At 43.0% G+C, this 20,223-nt stretch overlaps 1 pseudogene; it reads right to left on the bottom strand.

Moving 5' to 3' along the window:
- LOC135513619 (leucine-rich repeat transmembrane neuronal protein 4-like) overlaps positions 1-19,510 on the bottom strand; it is a 29,755-nt pseudogene extending 10,245 nt beyond the window's left edge.
- Between the last annotated feature and the right edge of the window lie 713 nt (positions 19,511-20,223).

The raw sequence follows: 20,223 nt of genomic DNA, 5'->3' as shown, positions 1-20,223 counted from the left end.
TCGGGGAATAGAAATTGGTGGAGAACAACATGTGATATCATTGTATGCACATTACAAGTGGCTATGCTAAACATAAAAGTGATCCTTTGAAACAAGTCCTATGCACTAAATGTAGAGTTATTTGGCAATTTAAGTTGTGAATGATGCAAACCTTATGTCACGACTTCGGAAGTCGGTCCCTCTCCTTGTTCGGGCGGTCAACGTCACCGGCCTTCTAGCCACCACTGATCCACTTTTCATTTTCCATTTGTTTTGTCTTAGTCTTACACACCTGGTATCACTCACCTAATTACCTGTTTATTATTTAACCCTCTGTTCCCCATGTTTGTTTGTGAGTGATTGTTCTTTGTAGATCAGTCCGTTATTGTGGGCTCGTTTATTTGCCTTGTATTTTTAGTAAAGTACGTTGATTACTAATTTCTGCTGTCCTGCGCCTGACTCTCCAGCTACACACAGGACCCCATTACAGAATCACTCACCAATGGAGGCAGCAGGAGCAGACACCCTCCCTGTGGCAGTAGAGGAGCGCGTCCAGCAGCACGCGACCATGTTGCAACGTCTGGGCAGCACCATGGATCGCGTGCTGCAGACAATGGATCATTGGGAGAGAGGAGGAGGATTTCCAGCGCCTCCACCAGCCCCACTACCACCGACCCCACTGTCCACCTCTTCTTCACCCGGTCCCAGTGGGATTCGGTTCGCGCTCCCGAGGGAGTATGATGGGACGGCTGCCGGATGCCAGGGGTTCCTACTACAGCTGGAGCTCTACCTGGCGATCGTCCACCCGGCTCCTTCGGGACGTGAGAGCGTGTCCGCCCTCGTCTCCCGCCTCTCAGGCAAAGCCCTGGAGTGGGCCAACGCCGTAGGGAGTGAGGGAAATGTGGCATTGGACCATTACATTACCGTTACAGAGTTCACCCGCCGCTCATTTCTGCGGTTCTGCGCCTGACTCTCTACACCAGCTACACACAGGATCCCATTACACCTTAGAATGTCTTAGAAATCAAAACATACAGTATATGGGCTGCATGATGCGACTAATAGGCTATTGATGATTTGAGAAAGTCGAGAAAAAAGCTTGTACTCTATTCCTTGCCTCAGGTTGCACAGCTGTTCTCTTAAGTGATCATATTTGTACCCATCAGACTATTCTCAATTTAATCTTGTCTTCACCAATATGTAAAATTTGTTTAGATTTATAATGGCACATTATTAAATGTGCAGGAACAGGGGAAAGAGAAAAAAGACATGTCAGTCCATATGCACTCGATTAGCAAATGGAATCCGCAAGCTTTTCTACAGGTCAATTTTTCAATGATGGCTAGGCTAGGCTACTTCATTTTTATAGCCAAGCTGTGCGTACTTAAAATGAGTGGCTGAGAAAATAAAGATAAGAATAGTTATTTCACTCCACACATCAACCACTGTTTGAGAAGTATGCTCCTGCTGCGCGACAGGTGATATTCATCCTAAACTCTGCATGTCATGGGCTCTCCAACCCTGTTCCTTCAGCTACCCAGTGCTTCCTTTGGGAAACCAAACACACAAAACATGCGTTTTCATACCCTAATCTGTTTCACCTATCTTGTGCTTGTCTCCACCCCCACCAGGTGTCTCCCATTTTCCCCCATTATCCCCTGGGTATTTACAGTGGGGAGAACAAGTATTTGATACACTGCCGATTTTGCAGGTTTTCCTACTTACAAAGAATGTAGAGGTCTATAATTTTGTATCATAGGTACACTTCAATTGTGAGAGACAGAATCTAAAACAAAAATTCAGAAAATCACCTTGTATGATTTTTAAAGTAATTAATTTGCATTTTGTAATTTGCAGTATTTGACACATCAGAAAAGCAGAACTTAATATTTGGTACAGAAACCTGTGTTTGCAATTACAGAGATCATACGTTTCCTGTAGTTCTTGACCAGGTTTGCACACACTGCATCAGGGATTTTGGCCCTCTCCTCCATACAGACCTTCTCCAGATCCTTCAGGTTTTGGGGCTGTCGCTGGGCAATACGGACTTTCAGCTCCCTCCAAAGATTTTCTATTGGGTTCAGGTCTGGAGAATGGCTAGGCCACTCCAGGACCTTGAGATGCTTCTTACAGAGCCACTCCTTAGTTGCCCTGTCTGTGTGTTTCGGGTCGTTGTCATGCTGGAAGACCCAGCCACGACCCATCTTCAATGCTCTTACTGAGGGAAGGAGGTTGTTGGCCAAGATCTCGCGATACATGGCCCCAATCCATCCTCCCCTCAATACGGTGCAGTCGTCCTGTCCCCTTTGCAGAAAAGCATCCCCAAAGAATGAGGTTTCCACCTCCATGCTTCACGGTTGGGATGGTGTTCTTGGGTTTGTACTCATCCATCTTCTTCCTCCAAACACGGCGAATGGGGTTTAGACCAAAAAGCTCTATTTTTGTCTCATCAGACCACATGACCTTCTCCCATTCCTCCTCTGGATCATCCAAATGGTCATTGGCAAACTTCAGATGGCCTGGACATGGGCTGGCTTGAGCAGGGGGACCTTGCGTGCGCTGCAGGATTTTAATCCATGACAGCGTAGTGTGTTACTAATGGTTTTCTTTGAGACTGTGGTCCCAGCTCTCTTCAGGTCATTGAACAGGTCCTGCCGTGTAGTTCTGGGCTAATCCCTCACCTTCCTCATGATCATTGATGCCCCACAAGGTGAGATCTTGCATGGAGCCCCAGACTGAGGGTGATTGACCATCATCTTGAACTTCTTCCATTTTCAAATATATATATATTTTTTTACATTTATTTAACCAGGCAAGTCAGTTAAGAACAAATTCTTATTTTCAATGACGGCCTGGGAACAGTGGGTTAACTGCCTGTTCAGGGGTAGAACGACAGATTTGTACCTTGTCAGCTCGGGGGTTTGAACTCTCAACCTTCCGGTTACTAGTCCAACGCTCTAACCACTAGGCTACACTGCCGCCCCAATTGCGCCAATAGTTTATGCCTTCTCACCAAGCTGCTTGCCTATTGTCCTGTAGCCCATCCCAGCCTTGTGCAGGTCTACAATTTTATCCCTGATGTCCTTACACGGCTCTCTGGTCTTGGACATTGTGGAGAGGTTGGAGTCTATTTTATTGAGTGTGTGGACAGGTGTCTTTTATACAGGTAACGAGTTCAAACAGGTGTAGTTAATACAGGTAATAAGTGGAGAACAGTAGGGATTCTTAAAGAAAAACTAACAGGTCTGTGAGAGCCGGAATTCTTACTGGTTGGTAGGTGATCAAATACTTATGTCATGCAATAAAATGCAAATGAATTACTTAAAAATCATACGTGATTTTATGGATTTTTGTTTTAGATTCCGTCTCTCACAGTTGAAGTGTATGATAAAAATTACAGACCTCTACATGCTTTGTAAGTAGGAAAACCTGCAAAATCGGCAGTAAAAAATCCCCACTGTATATCTGTGTTTTCTGTTTGTCTGTTACCAGTTCCTCTTGTATTGTCAGGTCATACCAGCGTTTCCCGTTTTTTCTTGTTCTCAAGTTTTTGTTTCTAGTCTTCCTGGTTCTGACCTTTCTGCTTGTCCTGATCCTGCCTGACTCTGAACTGGTTTACAAACCTCTGCTCGCCCTCGATCTGCCATTTGCCTGTTTTAATAAATGATCTGCGAATCGTACTAGCCACCTCCTGTGTCTGCATCTGGGTCTTATCCTGAGTCGTGACAATGCGTTTGGGTGTTTTGAATGAACCATCACCTTAGAAAGCGCTGTCCATTTCGTTGTGTTTGGCTTTTAAACATCAACAAAGACCATGTTTTACACTCAGTTTCAATCTGCTGTTGAACTTCTTTCTTCAAATTGATCATCACAGTGAGGTGAGTTTTAAAACCATGATGGTTTTTTAAAACCTGAATGGCACAAATACACAATTCCTGTCACAATAGTCTCAAGCCTTCTTCTTTAACCTGTCTCCTCCCCTTCATCTACACTGATTGAAGTGGATATAACAAGTGACATCAATAAGGGAGCATAGCTTTCACCTGTATTCGTAACACCCTCAATATCATCAGCTTAACATGTGTATGTGACAAATAGAATTTTGATTTGTACTTAATGTTTTGTACACTCAGTGTATGTGTATTGAAATGCGAAGCAACTATGTCTTTTATGTGTTGATGGGGGGGGGTATGTATCAGGTAGGGTGGTTGTGTTGTTTTTGTGTTGTTTCTGTTTCTGTTTATTTGAGTTTTCAATTTGCTTTGTTGTTTAAACTTATATTTAAAAAATGTATATATATTAAAAGAACAGCAAAGAAACTGTAAGCAACATAACTGTAAAGCACGAAGAAAACAATATTTTATTTCAACAGAGAGTTGGGAGAAAAGTTTGTGTGTTGAAGAAATCCCTCTTTCATCTTGTTGTGATGCCATTGTCAGCTCCTCCACACTACCAGGCCTTTCACTACGCTTCAGTTTCCATGGTGATAACAGTACAGGACTATAAATCTTACTCTGAGGCTGTAGAAAATTGTATGTGTGACAGGGGAAGATGGTTAGATGTGCTTCTAACATTCTCTTAAATTATCCTCAGATTCTGGACACAGATGAACTGAGCTTCACCAAAAAGATTGAGAAAGGATGATAGTTATTTAGGAGAAAAGTGCCATAAATTGCTATGTAAAACATGCTACTGGTTCACATTGTAGGGTTTCATTCATTCTGTCATCATCTCTTTCTCTGTTATTTCATAAAGAACATATTTTGCAGCAGAGACCACGTGTGAAAATGAACCACTCAGTCAGATCAGATTTGGTTGATCCTGAGGCAACTTATTTGTGCTTGTTTCTTGGAGCAAGAGCAGGAGGCCAAACAACTGTGTAAGTGCTATGAGACAGGCCCTGGACTTGAGCACACTCTTTCAATATTGATGTGGCTGAAAATGTGAGCAGACAGGAGATGAGGCCGCCAGCTGTTGGCCTGATAAAATGTTACCATAGAAGAATGGTCTGACACTGATATAAGGGGGCTCCCACTGACAACAGGCTACATCAGCAGTGACGGCTGTTGAAATGAGTTACCAGCCAGGATACTGTGGAAGCTCACTTTAAGCAGTGTAAGGACAACACCCAGATAATTTGCTACAAACCAGCAATAACACTGTTCTCAGAAACAGAACAAGGTTTTGACGTTTTTGTCTGTTTGAAGAACTGTGGTTTCAGTGTTGCTTCAAACGTCTGACAAATCAGTATTCTGGCACGAATACTATGCTAGATGAAGGCACAGCCAGCAGGTTGTCAACAGGTAGATAGATCATCACACAGCTCAGTGTTGGTGCACTGCTGATCTCTCATATAACTGAATCTATCCCCACAGGCCTGCCATTATACAAATCTGATGTGAAGATGTGGGCCTTTCCCCTTAGCCTGGTCTCATAGACATAACATAGTAAAAGTAAAAGCCACCAGTAAATCAGATGACAAAGGGAGGAGAGTAATAGAGAAGAGAAGGGAACAGATAGGGCTTTATAGCTAGAACCTGGCAATCATCTTCAAAGAGATCCCTTTGAACATGCTGATTCAGGACCTGTGTATTATGGTGTGTCAGTACTTGTGAGGCTCAGGCTGCTGACTGGCGTTTGGATGAAACACGGCTCTACAGCTGTTCTTTCAGCCATGCAGGATTGGGGGCACTAAATGTAATTGATTACAAGGTTGAATGGATCCATTTTTGCCACAGTTTGATTATCCAACAGGGCTTTCAGAAATAAATAACACAAGCAGATTAGGGATTGACCATTAATCTCCTCTCCTCAAATCAACATTTTCTCTATCACACCCACACACACAGAAGCCCCCATAATTATCCTAGCCTATATAGACAAAGAAATATCACAACATTATACTGACATTTCAAAAAGGTTAGGAAGACCTATCCCTGACTGGCATAGTTACTGGTTGTTAGTGTTGTGTACATACTCTATTGAGGCAGAAAGGATTTGAATGGGTCTATTGAAGAGAACACTACAATTGAACATGTGATAAGGACTGAAGATCTATTTCATCATAGCTAAGCGACCCCCCCCCCCCCAAGCGAACCCCCCCCCCCCACACACACACACACACACACACACACACACACACACACACACACACACACACACACACACACACACACACACACACACACACACACACATTAGTATTCTGATGCAGCCATCCCCAAGCAGTAGCCGGTGCCAGACACTTAATTTGTCATTTATTGCTGCATGACAAATGAAGTAATTGAACTTCTTGCCCACGGAACATCTCTGCCAGCCTGGTGAACTTTTTCCTCATTGTGGCTGAGAGTGATGAGACGACCTCTGTGAAAAATCAGACCCCCGTTGAGGACAAATTTACAATGTCATCAAAATAACCATGCCAATGCAATACAAGTAAATTCAAGCGAATGAAATTGAGCCAAAACAACTAAAAGATTCCTAAACAACAAATTGCTGGTTTGTATTCCTTGCAGTCTTGTTTGAGAGCAACAGTGACATGGGGGTCCAAGTATCAAATATCAGTGCAAGTGCACATTTTGAAGTGCAAGTACAAAAACAAGAAAAAACTAATTTAGCATCAGGACACCTTTCTTACCCTTTTATGTCAGGCTCTCTGAAACACAATCGAATATCAAAAAGCACAATGTTTGTTCAGCTTTCAGCCAATTTGAACACGCTGCTTGTATCACACATAGTATTTATGAGCCACGGTGTAAGCCATGAACTTAACATCTCCCCAGAGCCAGCTACCAGCCCCCAGCCCCCATCTGCACTCTGGGTCCTGTCTGCTGATTCACAAGGAGAGTGAGAGCAAGAGGGAGGAAGGTTAAAGAGAGAGAGAGAGAGAGAGAGAGAGAGAGAGAGAGAGAGAGAGAGAGAGAGAGAGAGAGAGAGAGAGAGCGCTATATAACTCAGTCTCTCCTGAGGAAGTTACAGTCGTACCCAGGCAGGTGGTCAATTTTAAGGCTAGTCTCAACTCAGTCAGCTGGTTTCATTAGGTGCCAGTGTCTAGGCCAGCCATTAAATCTTGACACTACCTCCAATATTTAGCTCCCAATCTTTCCCTCAGACGATGTACTGTAGGCTTCAGATTTAGTAGCTCAGAATCCTGTATTGGGTATATAATGGGTGCTAGCTGATGTGTATTCAGTAATGCATACTTATGCATTATGTAATAACAGAACAGGCCTACGACATTCTGTGAGAACTTGCGCTTTATCAACTTAAGTTTGAGATGGTTTAATTCAACTGTAGACAACCTCACCTCTCCCACTTCAGTTTGTTTTGATCAAAATAACTGAGAATGAGGTTGCCATGAGCACCTGTCTGAGTGTGATGAAATCAATTGAACCTACGAGGGCAGCATACCCAAAAAGTCAAGAGTCCCTCCATGAATCAGCCTCATGGTATCTGACAGCATTTTGAGTGACATCTTGTGTCTTGCTTCTCCCAAAGCAATTCTGTGTAAACTTCAAGGCTACACCCTGTCTCATGAGCCATTACCCAACCTCTCGCCGTGGGCACTACTAATTTGGCATGTCCAGACAACCTTGACATCAATCACTGGAGAACGACCAATTAGCCTTTTAGCCTTGGCTCTCACAGGGCCCCACTACGTCTCTGTGGTGGCACACTCTGCCAATCTGCAACAATACATTTCAATCAAATAGTTTTTACGAATATCAAAACAATTTATCAAGAATTGACCTTCAACTGTGAATGAAACCAGACTCAATGTCAAAATCACTCAATAAAGACTTTGGTATAGGCAGAGCCTTGATTCCATGGACAACCATATATATATATATATATATATATATATATATATATATATATAAACGTGTCAAATTCAGTTCAATCTCTAAGCAATTTAATTTAGTTATGAAAGAGCCTTTGTTTGTTCTATTTCACACACGCGCTAATGCACCCATGCACGCACACATACACAAACCAGCTTGTCTCTCACTCATCTCATTCTTGAACATTAGTACACAGATGGTCACACTGTATTTCATTATGTCTGTTTATTTGGGTGCAAATGTATTTATTTTAACAACTTAACTTCTTCCTTAACTCTCATGTTAACTCTCACTGGATAGTCTACCAGTCTCTTGCTAACCATGCCCTATATACTTCCTGGATGCTGGTCTTCAATCCCCCAGAAAGAGATAGGGATTGACTGAGATCCAGAAGAATTTCCAGAAACAGGGCAGTTCAATAATGTCCAACATGCATACGGGGAGAGATCGATACAAAATTCTGATCTCCAATTGATTAAATGCATCTGTTCTCTGCTCCAAGGATAATCTCACCCGCTGATTTATTTGTGCTGAGAATGTTTTACAGAAGATGCTATATTGATCTCTCCCTTTCCTCCCGATCCACCTCCATCCATTCTCACAGTGGCTGGAGGACAGGCAGGCCAGTTCTGATCTTTTATTCACTAATATGTCTTCTGACCAATCAGCTCTGAATAATATCTGATGTGAAAAGATCTGATGTGACTGGTCAAAAGACCAATTAGTGGAAAAACGATCAGCATTGGTAAGCCCTTGTGTCATTACAAAATGTAATGTCACAAGAAAACTAAATGGAGCACATGACAACGACATGGATGGAGCGCTGAAGAGCAATAAAGTCACATGAGGTCCCTGAGCTCCACAAAAAACTGAAGATGTCAGCACCACTGATGTACAAAACCTTTTCAAAGTAAATTATAATGAAACTGAGTGACAACAGGTTTACTGGTACCCATAATTAAAGTTCTGGATCTGATTCTGATTCTTCCTTACAAAAAGAGTTGGAAATATAACATTTTTCATTGCCAAAAATGATGTATATTGATGTACTATAGGCTGTAAGAAGCTGTGACTGTGAGGTTAAATGAGGTAAAAATGCTAGACAACAACGCGCACCTGTAAACGACAGGTAGACTTGTGGTTAGAGTGGTTGCAAAAGGTTGCTGGATTGAATCCTCAAGCTGACAAGGTACAAATCTGTCATTCTGCCCCTGAACAAGGCAGTTAACCCCACTGTTCCCAGGTAGGCTGTCATTGTAAATTAGAATTTGTTCTTAACTGACTTACCTGGTTAAATTAACAATGGGTCCATCATTATCAGTCAAATAGATTTCCTTTCAAGAAAAGTGATCAGTATCTAGGACTGGGTCATGACATCTCCATTCAGATTAAAAGATTCATCTGAATAATGGTATCATGCACTAGTAATTGAGTACTGTTGAGGAATATTCGGAGGATGCTGTCTACCTGTATGTGATTCAACCATACTCTAACCACATTTCTTTAAATCGAATCAACGTCTACAATACAGAAACACTTTCCTTGATTTCAAAGTGATACTTGAGATAGAAAAAGACCAGCGGAGCCAAAGAGGACAGAGAAATTCTGGGTTTTCCTCTGTCATGAAATCTCCCTCCGTACTGAATTACTCCCCAATCCTTGAGTTAGCATCTTGAAAACATTAACTGCAAGTGTTTACATTACAAAGCCAGAGGGAGGGCAAAAGTAGAATGTGGAGACAAGAAAGTAGGGCTATTGGGACTTGAAATGTTTCCACCTGGAAATGGAATGTGCCCAACATGTCATTCAAATCTTAATTGTCTCATATTAATAGGACATATCTCCTGTGTTTATACTCACTCTGCATAGTGATGTTTGGCATATAAGGTATCCTATTACATTTCCAGCCGCTCTGGCTGCCCCTTGAGGAGAGAGGACAATGGATAACAGAGATGAGGAAAAATCTCTGCTCTTTTCATCTGCAGGGCTATTAGTTATTCTAGCCAGCAGAACCCCTAACTAAGTCCTCCATTTAGTGGTCCCATACCACATTCTCATATGAAAGCTAGATAGTGAGGACATCCTCCAGACTAGAAGCTATTCTGCACCTGTGCACTTAATAATGGATGACATTACTTTCAACATTCCAGAAGTGGCACCAGAGGTCCCAGAGTGGTGGGGCAAATAGAATTCTCTGGTAATCTAACCAGGTAAAACCCTAGACTAGGGCTGTGGCGGTCATGACATTTTGTCAGCCGGTTATTGTCATTCAAAAGACTGCCGATCTCAAGGTAAATGACCGCTAATGAACATAAACAAGTTTAGCATCTCCACACCACCGTGCATAGGCCTAGAAGCTGCATAGCCAACAAGCCGCTGATGCGTGCCTTTGGAACATCTACATTTAGAAAAGTCTAAGAAATCAGTTTACTATACACCATCACAATAAATCTATCATTTATTTTAGTCAGGTCTAAAGAAACATTATGATATGAAGAAGAAAATAATTCAGAAGAGAAGATGAATTGGCCTACTGCATGTTATCTGGCTATGCTCCATGCCATAGGTTGTAGGCTTGTTAATTTATCAGACAAGATACGCTTATAAGGTGATGCCAGTATTTATATTATATGATTTTATAGTAAAAATAATATAATTGAACTTAGCTGAATAAAAAAAAATAATAATAATAATTTCCATTCTGGAGTGAGTGTGCATATGAAGTGGCTATGTTGAGCGTACAGTGATCATTTCAAACAGGTCCTATATATGCTGGATTTAGAGTTATTTTGCAACTTCAGTTGTGATTAATACAAACCTTAGAATGTCTTAGAAATCGAACCATATATGGGCTGCATTGTGCGACTATAGGCTATTGATGTTTTCAGAATCTCGCAAAAAAAAACTTGAGCTCTGATCATTGCCTCAGACTGCACAGCTGCTCTCTCATTAAGTGATCATATTTTCCCAATTGAATCTGTCTTTACTAATATGTAAAATGAGTTTAAATTTAGAATGGCCCGTTATCAAACAGGGACAGGGTAAAAAAGACATGTCATCCGTATGCACTCGAATAGCGAATGGAGGTTACAAGCTTTCCCGTCGGTCTGTTTTTCAATGATGCCCTGTAGGCTACTTTGTTTTTAAAGTGGAGCTGTGCTTAATACGAGCAGCTGAAAAATAAATATAAGAACACTTAGTTCAGTCCATGCATCAACCACTGTTTGAGGAGCATGCTCTCACTGCGCATCAGATGATATTCAACCCAAACTCTGCATGTCATGGGCTCTCCAACCCTGTTCTTGCAGCTAACCAGTGCTTAATTTGGGAAACCAAGTGAAATCTGTTCCAGGAACATCGATAGCAACATGTTTTTCGCAATGAAACATATAACTGTAGACAGCCCCTCTGAGCGCTCGAGTAAGGAATGAAGGAGACAGGGGAGATGGATGGTGAAATATTCTGTGTAGCTAATTAATTATGAAAATATAAAAATTCCCTATTACTAGGCTATCAAAATCAAATACACATTTTCTATAATTGTAGGCTAACTGTGAGCCGGCCAGCACAATCCATGAACCAACAGCATCATCTAGGGCTATATGTTCTCTCCCAGACTCGTGGAAATACACTGCTCAAAAAAATAAAGGGAACACTTAAACAACACAATGTAACTCCAAGTCAATCACACTTCTGTGAAATCAAACTTAGGAAGCAACACTGATTGACAATAAATTTCACATGCTGTTGTGCAAATTGAATAGACAACAGGTGGAAATTATAGGCAATTAGCAAGACACCCCCAATAAAGGAGTGGTTCTGCAGGTGGTGACCACAGACCACTTCTCAGTTCCAATGCTTCCTGGCTGATGTTTTGGTCACTTTTGAATGCTGGCGGTGCTTTCACTCTAGTGGTAGCATGAGACGGAGTCTACAACCCACACAAGTGGCTCAGGTAGTGCAGCTCATCCAGGATGGCACATCAATGCGAGCTGTGGCAAGAAGGTTTGCTGTGTCTGTCAGCGTAGTGTCCAGAGCATGGAGGCGCTACCAGGAGACAGGCCAGTACATCAGGAGACATGAAGGAGGCCGTAGGAGGGCACAAACCAGCAGCAGGACCGCTACCTCCGCCTTTGTGCAAGGAGGAGCACTGCCAGAGCCCTGCAAAATGACCTCCAGCAGGCCACAAATGTGCATGTGTCTGCTCAAACGGTCAGAAACAGACTCCATGAGGGTGGTATGAGGGCCCGACGTCCACAGGTGGGGGTTGTGCTTACAGCCCAACACCGTGCAGGACGTTTGGCATTTGCCAGAGAACACCAAGACATCCTCCAGAATGACCGGTTTGGCGGTGGGTCAGTCATGGTGTGGATTGGCATTTCTTTGGGGGGCCGCACAGCCCTCCATGTGCTCGCCAGAGGTAGCCTGACTGCCATTAGGTACCGAGATGAGATCCTCAGACCCCTTGTGAGACCATATGCTGGTGCGGTTGGCCCTGGGTTCCTCCTAATGCAAGACAATGCTAGACCTCATGTGGCTGGAGTGTGTCAGCAGTTCCTGCAAGAGGAAGGCATTGATGCTATGGACTGGCCCGCCCGTTCCCCAGACCTGAATCCAATTGAGCACATCTGGGACATCATGTCTCGCTCCATCCACCAACGCCACGTTGCACCACAGACTGTCCAGGAGTTGGCGGATGCTTTAGTCCAGGTCTGGGAGGAGATCCCTCAGGAGACCATCCGCCACCTCATCAGGAGCATGCCCAGGCGTTGTTGGGAGGTCATACAGGCACGTGGAGGCCACACACACTACTGAGCCTCATTTTGACTTGTTTTAAGGACATCAAAGTTGGATCAGACTAGTGTGGTTTTCCACTTTAATTTTGAGTGTGACTCCAAATCCAGACCTCCATGGGTTGATTTCCATTGATCATTTTTGTGTGATTTTGTTGTCAGCACATTCAACTATGTAAAGAAAAAAGTATTTAATAAGAATATTTCATTCATTCAGATCTAGGATGTGTTATTTTAGTGCCCTTTATTTTTTTGAGCAGTGTATATTTTGGAGTGGAGCATAAGCTAAACAGCCCATTGAGGTAGCGGCAGATAGCCTAGTGGTTAGAGCGTTGGGCCAGTAACTGAAAGGCTGTTGGATCGAATCCCCGAGCTGACAAGGTAAAAATCTGTCATTCTGCCCCTGAACGAGGCAGTTAACCCAATGTTCCCCGGTAGGCCGTCATTGCAAATAAGAATTTGTTCTTAACAGACCTGCCTAGTTAAATTAAGATTTTAAAAATATATATTAAATCCAATATGCATAATAATACAGTCCACACTCAAAGCCGATTGCTCAAATGTGTTAACTTTTGGAGTATAGGCTATAGGGTTTTCTATTATGTACCAAAGACAACTGAAATTAGTTTTATTTTATGTTTTTTTGCTATGCGTAATATGTGGTAGTCTATGTATTGTATAACAGCACAATTATTTTATTCAGTGGGGTTTTCAAGCTTGGTCTCATAAGCCTATGCATAAGATCTAATATGCCAATGAGTGTTTTGAATTATTCATCACCTTAGAATGCGCTGTCCATTTCGTTGTGTTTGGCTTTGAAATAACATCCACAGCAACCATGTTTTAAACTCAGTTTCAACTGAGTCTACATACAATGTGTGCAAAAGGCATGAGGAGGTAGGCGAATAATTACAATATTGCAGATTAACACTGGATTGATAAATGATCATGTACAGGTAGAGATATTGGTGTGCAAAAGAGCAGAAAAGTAAATAAATAAAAACTGTGGGGATGAGGTAGGTGAAAATGGGTGGGCTATTTACCAATAGATTATGTACAGCTGCAGCGATCAGTTAGCTGCTCAGATAGCTGATGTTTGAAGTTGGTGAGGGAGATAAAGGTCTCCAACTTCAGCGATTTTTGCAATTCGTTCCAGTCACAGGCAGCAGAGTACTGGAACGAAAGGCGGCCAAATGAGGTGTTGGCTTTAGGGATGATCAGTGAGATACACCTGCTGGAGCGCGTGCTATGGATGGGTGTTGCCATCGTGACCAGTGAACTGAGATAAGGCGGAGCTTTACCTAGCATGGCCTTGTAGACGACCTGGAGCCAGTGGGTCTTGCGACGAATATGTAGCGAGGGCCAGCCGACTAGAGCATACAAGTCGCAGTGGTGGGTAGTATAAGGTGCTTTAGTGACAAAACGGATGGCACTGTGATAAACTGCATCCAGTTTGCTGAGAAGAGTGTTGGAAGCAATTTTGTAGATGACATCGCCGAAGTCGAGGATTGGTAGGATAGTCAGTTTTACTAGGGTAAGCTTGGCAGCGTGAGTGAAGGAGGGTTTGTTACGGAATAGAAAGCCGACTCTTGATTTGATTTTCGATTGGAGATGTTTGATATGGGTCTGGAAGGAGAGTTTGCAGTCTAGCCAGACACCTAGGTACTTATAGGTGTCCACATATTCAAGGTCGGAACCATCCAGTGTGGTGATGCTAGTCGGGCATGCGGGTGCAGGCAGCGATCGGTTGAAAAGCATGCATTTGGTTTTACTAGCGTTTAAGAGCAGTTGGAGGCCACGGAAGGAGAGTTGTATGGCATTGAAGCTCGTTTGGAGGTTAGATAGCACAGTGTCCAATGACGGGCCAAAAGTATATAGAATGGTGTCGTCTGCGTAGAGGTGGATCAGGGAATCGCCCGCAGCAAGAGCAACATCATTGATATATACAGAGAAAAGAGTCGGCCCGAGAATTGAACCCTGTGGCACCCCCATAGAGACTGCCAGAGGACCGGACAGCATGCCCTCCAATTTGACACACTGAACTCTGTCTGCAAAGTAATTGGTGAACCAGGCAAGGCAGTCATCCGAAAAACCGAGGCTACTGAGTCTGCCGATAAGAATATGGTGATTGACAGAGTCGAAAGCCTTGGCCAGGTCGATGAAGACGGCTGCACAGTACTATCTTTTATCGATGGCGGTTATGATGTCGTTTAGTACCTTGAGTGTGGCTGAGGTGCACCCGTGACCGGCAATAGAGGGACAATAGAGCCGTGAGTAGCAGATCATGAGGACCTGATGTAGGAACAATATATAGCCCTGAGTACCAGGCCATTAGGACCTGATAGAGGGACAATAGAGCCCTGAGTACCAGGACATTAGAACCTGATGGAGGGACAATAGAGCCCTGAGTACCAGGCCATTAGTGACCTGACTATCATTAGTGATTTGGGTACTACCAAAGCATGTACCAGGCCATTAGTGAGTACCAGGCCATTAGTGACCTGACTATCATTAGTGATTTGGGTACTACCAAAGCATGACCAGACTTCACTGCAGTCATGACTTATGACTGCGGGTGTGGCGGTAACACGGTCACCGCAACAGCCCTACTCTGGATCCAGTACGGTATGACAGTGATTAATCAGTTGTAAACAAAGTTATATATGGGCTAGGATAGGACCAGAGTTTTTCTAATCAGGTCATATGGTTTTAAAAAACTCCTGGAAATACTCCTGGCCCTGGGGAGGATGAAAACCCTGTCAAACTGCAGTAACCTAGTAATTATACTAACAGGTGGGTTTTCTATACACAGACACAGAGACAACAACTACTATTGGGCAAAAGAACACATAGGGTTGAGCTTGCTGTATGCAGGTTTGCATCATTTAGGCCAGGGATGGGCAACTTTGATGGGGGTGGGGGCCACAAAAAAATGTGCGCTCATCACGAGGGGCCACATTTACCAGTAGAAATACTTCTTTCATTAATATTTAATTTTTTTATAAAGGAAATCATACTTTCTCATCTTCTGGTTGCTAGAGTTGAATTAGTTTGATATTTACGGAAGTGACTCTGTCGTTCGTTCTTTATGTTCCATTGCAATGCTCACCGGCAACGTTCTTATCCTTCGCTAGCTAACCATCTAGCTACAGCTAACCCAGTAACAGTCACATTTTTAATGCTTTCGCATCAATATTTTTTATAAAAATAAATCAAAAGTGGTGGGGCACTGCGAGCCTTTTAATTACCAGACTGATTACTGCTGTAGTGAAACAGAATCAGAGGGGGTCAGAGGGAAAGGTGCAGACTCAAGTGGCAATCCCTGGGCAACGCATGCCCTGTTGATAACAATCTACCAGTCTGTTAAAAGCCAACAAGCAGCAGGACAGGAAAAGACTGATACATGGCATCAGAGAAATAAAGGGCAAAGGTAAAAGTGCCTAATTAAGAATGGGCAAATGATTTAGTCTTCTGTCCGACTTCCTCTCTCAATCCCTTAGCGTCTACACTCTTAAAAAAAGGGGTTCTTCAGCTGTCCCCACAGGAGAACCGTTTTTGGTTCCAGGTAGAATCCTTTTGGGTTCCATGTAGAACCCTCTGTGGAAAGGGTTCTACGTGGAACCAAAAGGGTTCTACCTGGAACCAAAAAGGGTCCTTCAAAAGGTTATCCTATGGGGTCAGCCGAAGAACCCTTTTAGGTTCTAGATATATCACCTTTTTTTCTAAAAGTGTAGCTGTGGTCCCGACAAATGGTTATGTAAAAAGAAAAGCCACTTTGCAGCATGCATTTCCATCTTCAGTAGTCCAAATATGTATGCCATGGCTTTAGTTTTGATAAGTATTATTTCACGGTATACTGTAATACTGTCGCTGAAAAAGGCACATGGGCAAAATAGACTGGGTTAATCTGATTAGATGCCTTGTAATTCAGGGGGCCAGAGGGACATAATATCACATAGTTTACATTATTGCTATGCTCAATTTGTAAGGCTTCACAGTAAGTGATTTGCTGGGGCTCCCTATGTCAGAAAAATAATAATCTGGTGGTGCAATTTAATAAATCAATGAACTGATGAAAATAAATCTGATGACTCTTTTATCAAATGAGGCTTTGAGAGACATCATAGGAAATACAGATGTTTGGCTACAATAGTGGTAATATGTTGAAGGGTAGAAGTAGTATTGGGAATACATTTGAAGTCCATGAACCTTCTTTCCACTTTACATCTCCTCACTAACCTTTCCTCCCCTCCCCCTCTACCTCTACAGTATACATTCCTCTATGACTCAGTTCTAAATCACTCAGTGTAGCTCACTACACATTGGATACAACGCACACTGACGGCCTCTTGCTTAGTCTCAGATCTCCAATGAAGACCAATTTACTGTAATAAAATCAAGGTCCATCTTACTGTAATAAAACAGCCTGACTGGCATCTTACAACATCAAGGGCCTCTGTGATGGCTTACGGCCTGGCTTTGCTCCTCTTTGTCTAGAACCAGAAACATCTAGTGACAGAGGCATAGCGAGAGACCAAGGGAGAGAGACAGGGCCAGGTTTGAGATGGCAATGTAGATAGAACTTATCTTAAAAGAAACAGACTGTTTTGCACTGAAGATCTTATGTACTTGATAATGCAATACCTTAAACTGAGTTTTATTTTCATGTAATGCCCCAGCCATTACACCCGAGAGGTGTTAAAGATATAGCCTCTGTCTATTTATCATTACATTTTAAGTCCATTAATCGATTTATCACTATCAAGAAAGTAAGAGAGAGAGAGTCCAAATAAGACAATAGTGACATTCAATTCACACTATCACATACAAATTAGAAAAGCACAGTGGGAGAATACCAACATTCTTTGAATGCAATGTATAAAAACAAACAATGGAGTCACCAATCAAGTGAATCAAGTATTTACCACAAACAAAGCCATTGGCAAGGTAGCAAATACACACATAATAGGAAAATAATCACTGCATAGTGACTTGATCTGGCACGTCTCACTTTTTTGATGAAGTCATTCTATTTGGCCTATAGTGCACTGTAAGACAAGAATTCAAATGGGAGTGCAAGAAAACTTGAACTTGAGCTTCACTCTCTAACTCTCAATCAATTCATGAAGCTTATTTTTTTTAACAGAGAGGTAAACTGTACTTTAAATGACCTGGGTTTATCTGAACCACCCTGGCATGCAGACTCAAGTCACCGTGCATTGACTCATATTTCCTATCCAACAAACAGACACAGAAAGAGGATTAAAAAAATCGAACATTTTTTTATCCCCAAAATCACTGAGAAATTTACCTCTCGTGCCTCGCAGTAGAAATGGATTTTAGGAGGGTGACGCATCATACCTCACATTCTCTGGATCCTGAGATTGTGTATGTGTAGGGTCCAGTCCCATTAACGAGCACCTCCATAGTTTCAGAGTTTGCAGGTTTGTAGTCCACATAATACTCTTGCAGAGGCAAGCTGAGGGTGCGTTCTGTTTCCTGCACCTTTTTCTGCTGCATTTTGACCATGGAGCGCTGCTGGAGTTGCTTAATGCTGCTGGGATAGCGCTTCCAGGACACATAAATAACCAGGAGAATTATAGTCACCGACAGGAAAAGTGCCACACAGCCAGCAATAATCTTATGGAAGGATACAAACTCAAAATCCTGCTCTGGGGTGGTAGGGGAAGCCCCAGAAGGGGAGGGGATGGCCGTACCACTGCGGGTCAACTCCTCATCAACCCTGGACAAAGTGGGAAGGGGCAGGAGCTCAGACTGAGATGGGGTGTTGAGGGAGGCTGTGGTCAAGACAAAAGGGGTGGTGGGAGTGACCTTACAGATACTAAATGTTTCTACTGCATCGATCACTTTTTCTCCCTGGGCCTCCTTAGGCCCAGCACAAATCATAGTGGTCTCCTTGTTCCCCTTGAAGTTTCTCAGCCAGGCCACTAAGGGGCAGATGCTAGGGCTACAGTACCACACATTACCAGCTAGGCTGATGGTGGTCAGGGAGATCCAGGCATCCACTGTCTCCTGGGACATGTTGCTAAGCTTGTTGGAGTCCAAGTTCAGGGTCTGTAGGTTGGGGAGACATTGATACGTACTGGAATCAACTATTTGCAGTTCGTTTCCAGAAAGGTCCAGCTTTTGCAAGGACGTCCATGTCCAGGTTAGACCCTGACTTATTGACTTAATTCGGTTCCATTGCAAATAGAGTGCCTGCAGGTTGGTGAGGCGGGGAAAGTGAGAGAAGTTGATCTTGGAGAACTGGTTGTGTTCCAAATGAAGTTCGATCAGCTTAAGAAGCCCAGCAAAGGCATTTCGAGTGAGGCTTCGCAATCGATTATAGCCAAGATCGAGAAACTCCAAATTCCGCAAATCCTGAAAAACCCGCATTGGGACAGTTTTCAGAGAATTGGACCGCAAGTGGAGACTAAGCAACTTCCGCAAGCCCAGAAATTGACTGGGCTGGAGGGCTTGCAGCTTGTTGTAAGAGAGGTCAAGATTGCGTAAGTTCGGGACAGTATGGAAAGTGTTGTTTTGTAGCTGTGTGATCTTGTTAGAGCTGAGGATCAACTCTTTCAGCCTCCGTACCCCATGAAAGGCTTGGCTGTCCACTGAGTTAATGTAGTTGTGGTCGAGATAAAGCCAAACAAGCTGACTGAGGCCTGAGAACTGACTAGCGCTGAGATTCACTAAGCTGTTGTAGCGCAAAGAGAGGCCCTGGCATCCCACAGACACATTGTTTGGCACGTCCCGAAAGGCATTGGATTCACAGTATACTATTTTCCCATCACATCTACAGCTTTGAGGACAGGGGCGCTCACGAACACTGATTGGAGACGCTAGCAGCCAGCCCTGCATCAACAATGGGATCATGAGCCATCTATCTCGCATCAGGGATCCTGCAGAAATGGGGGTGGGGGGGTGGGTGGGGGGTGGAGATAGGGACACTCAAAAAGTGCATACATTTATGTCAGTAAGCATAATGTAATTCAAAATGAGAGCATGCTGAGAATAAACATTTTGACACGGTGAATGAAGTGGGAGGGGGAATATTATCTACAATACATGTTCAGTAATATTTGCTTAAACCAGCCTTCTCAACTTTTTTAGGGGACCAGCAAGCTGTGGTCCTTCCTGCTTGGAGAATCACTTACATTCAAACTAGCACATAAGATAAATCAGTGTCATCCCAGATGTTTTGACACACACTGAGGTGCCTGTCCACGGTCAGAGGTTGAGAAACACTGATCTGAATTAAAGTACCATACCTATGGGTTGTTTAGGGAAATAGTGGAGAGTGATTGTGGTATTGTATGGTAAAAACATCTAACCTAAATGCAAGAGCTGCATGCTGCAAGAGATCAGCTGCGAGTGTGCTTTTTTACATTAATTAGAAATTACATCCATCAACATTGAATTCCTGTGGGTGATATTGAGAGTAATGTGAGGTAAAATTAAAGGTGAGTAGTTCAAGAGGGATAGCAACTATAAAGGAATCATGCTCTATAATTATTTTCAATAAACTATTATGATTAAGACAATGGCCAAGCAGGAATATCTGTAAATTCAAAGATAATTGATGGGGATCTGTAATTTCAAAGAAT

Source organism: Oncorhynchus masou, chromosome 25, assembly GCF_036934945.1.
Source record: "Oncorhynchus masou masou isolate Uvic2021 chromosome 25, UVic_Omas_1.1, whole genome shotgun sequence".
Classification (NCBI taxonomy): domain Eukaryota; kingdom Metazoa; phylum Chordata; class Actinopteri; order Salmoniformes; family Salmonidae; genus Oncorhynchus; species Oncorhynchus masou.
The sequence above is the reverse complement of the archived record's forward strand: the minus strand, read 5'-3'. Positions and strand labels throughout refer to the sequence as shown.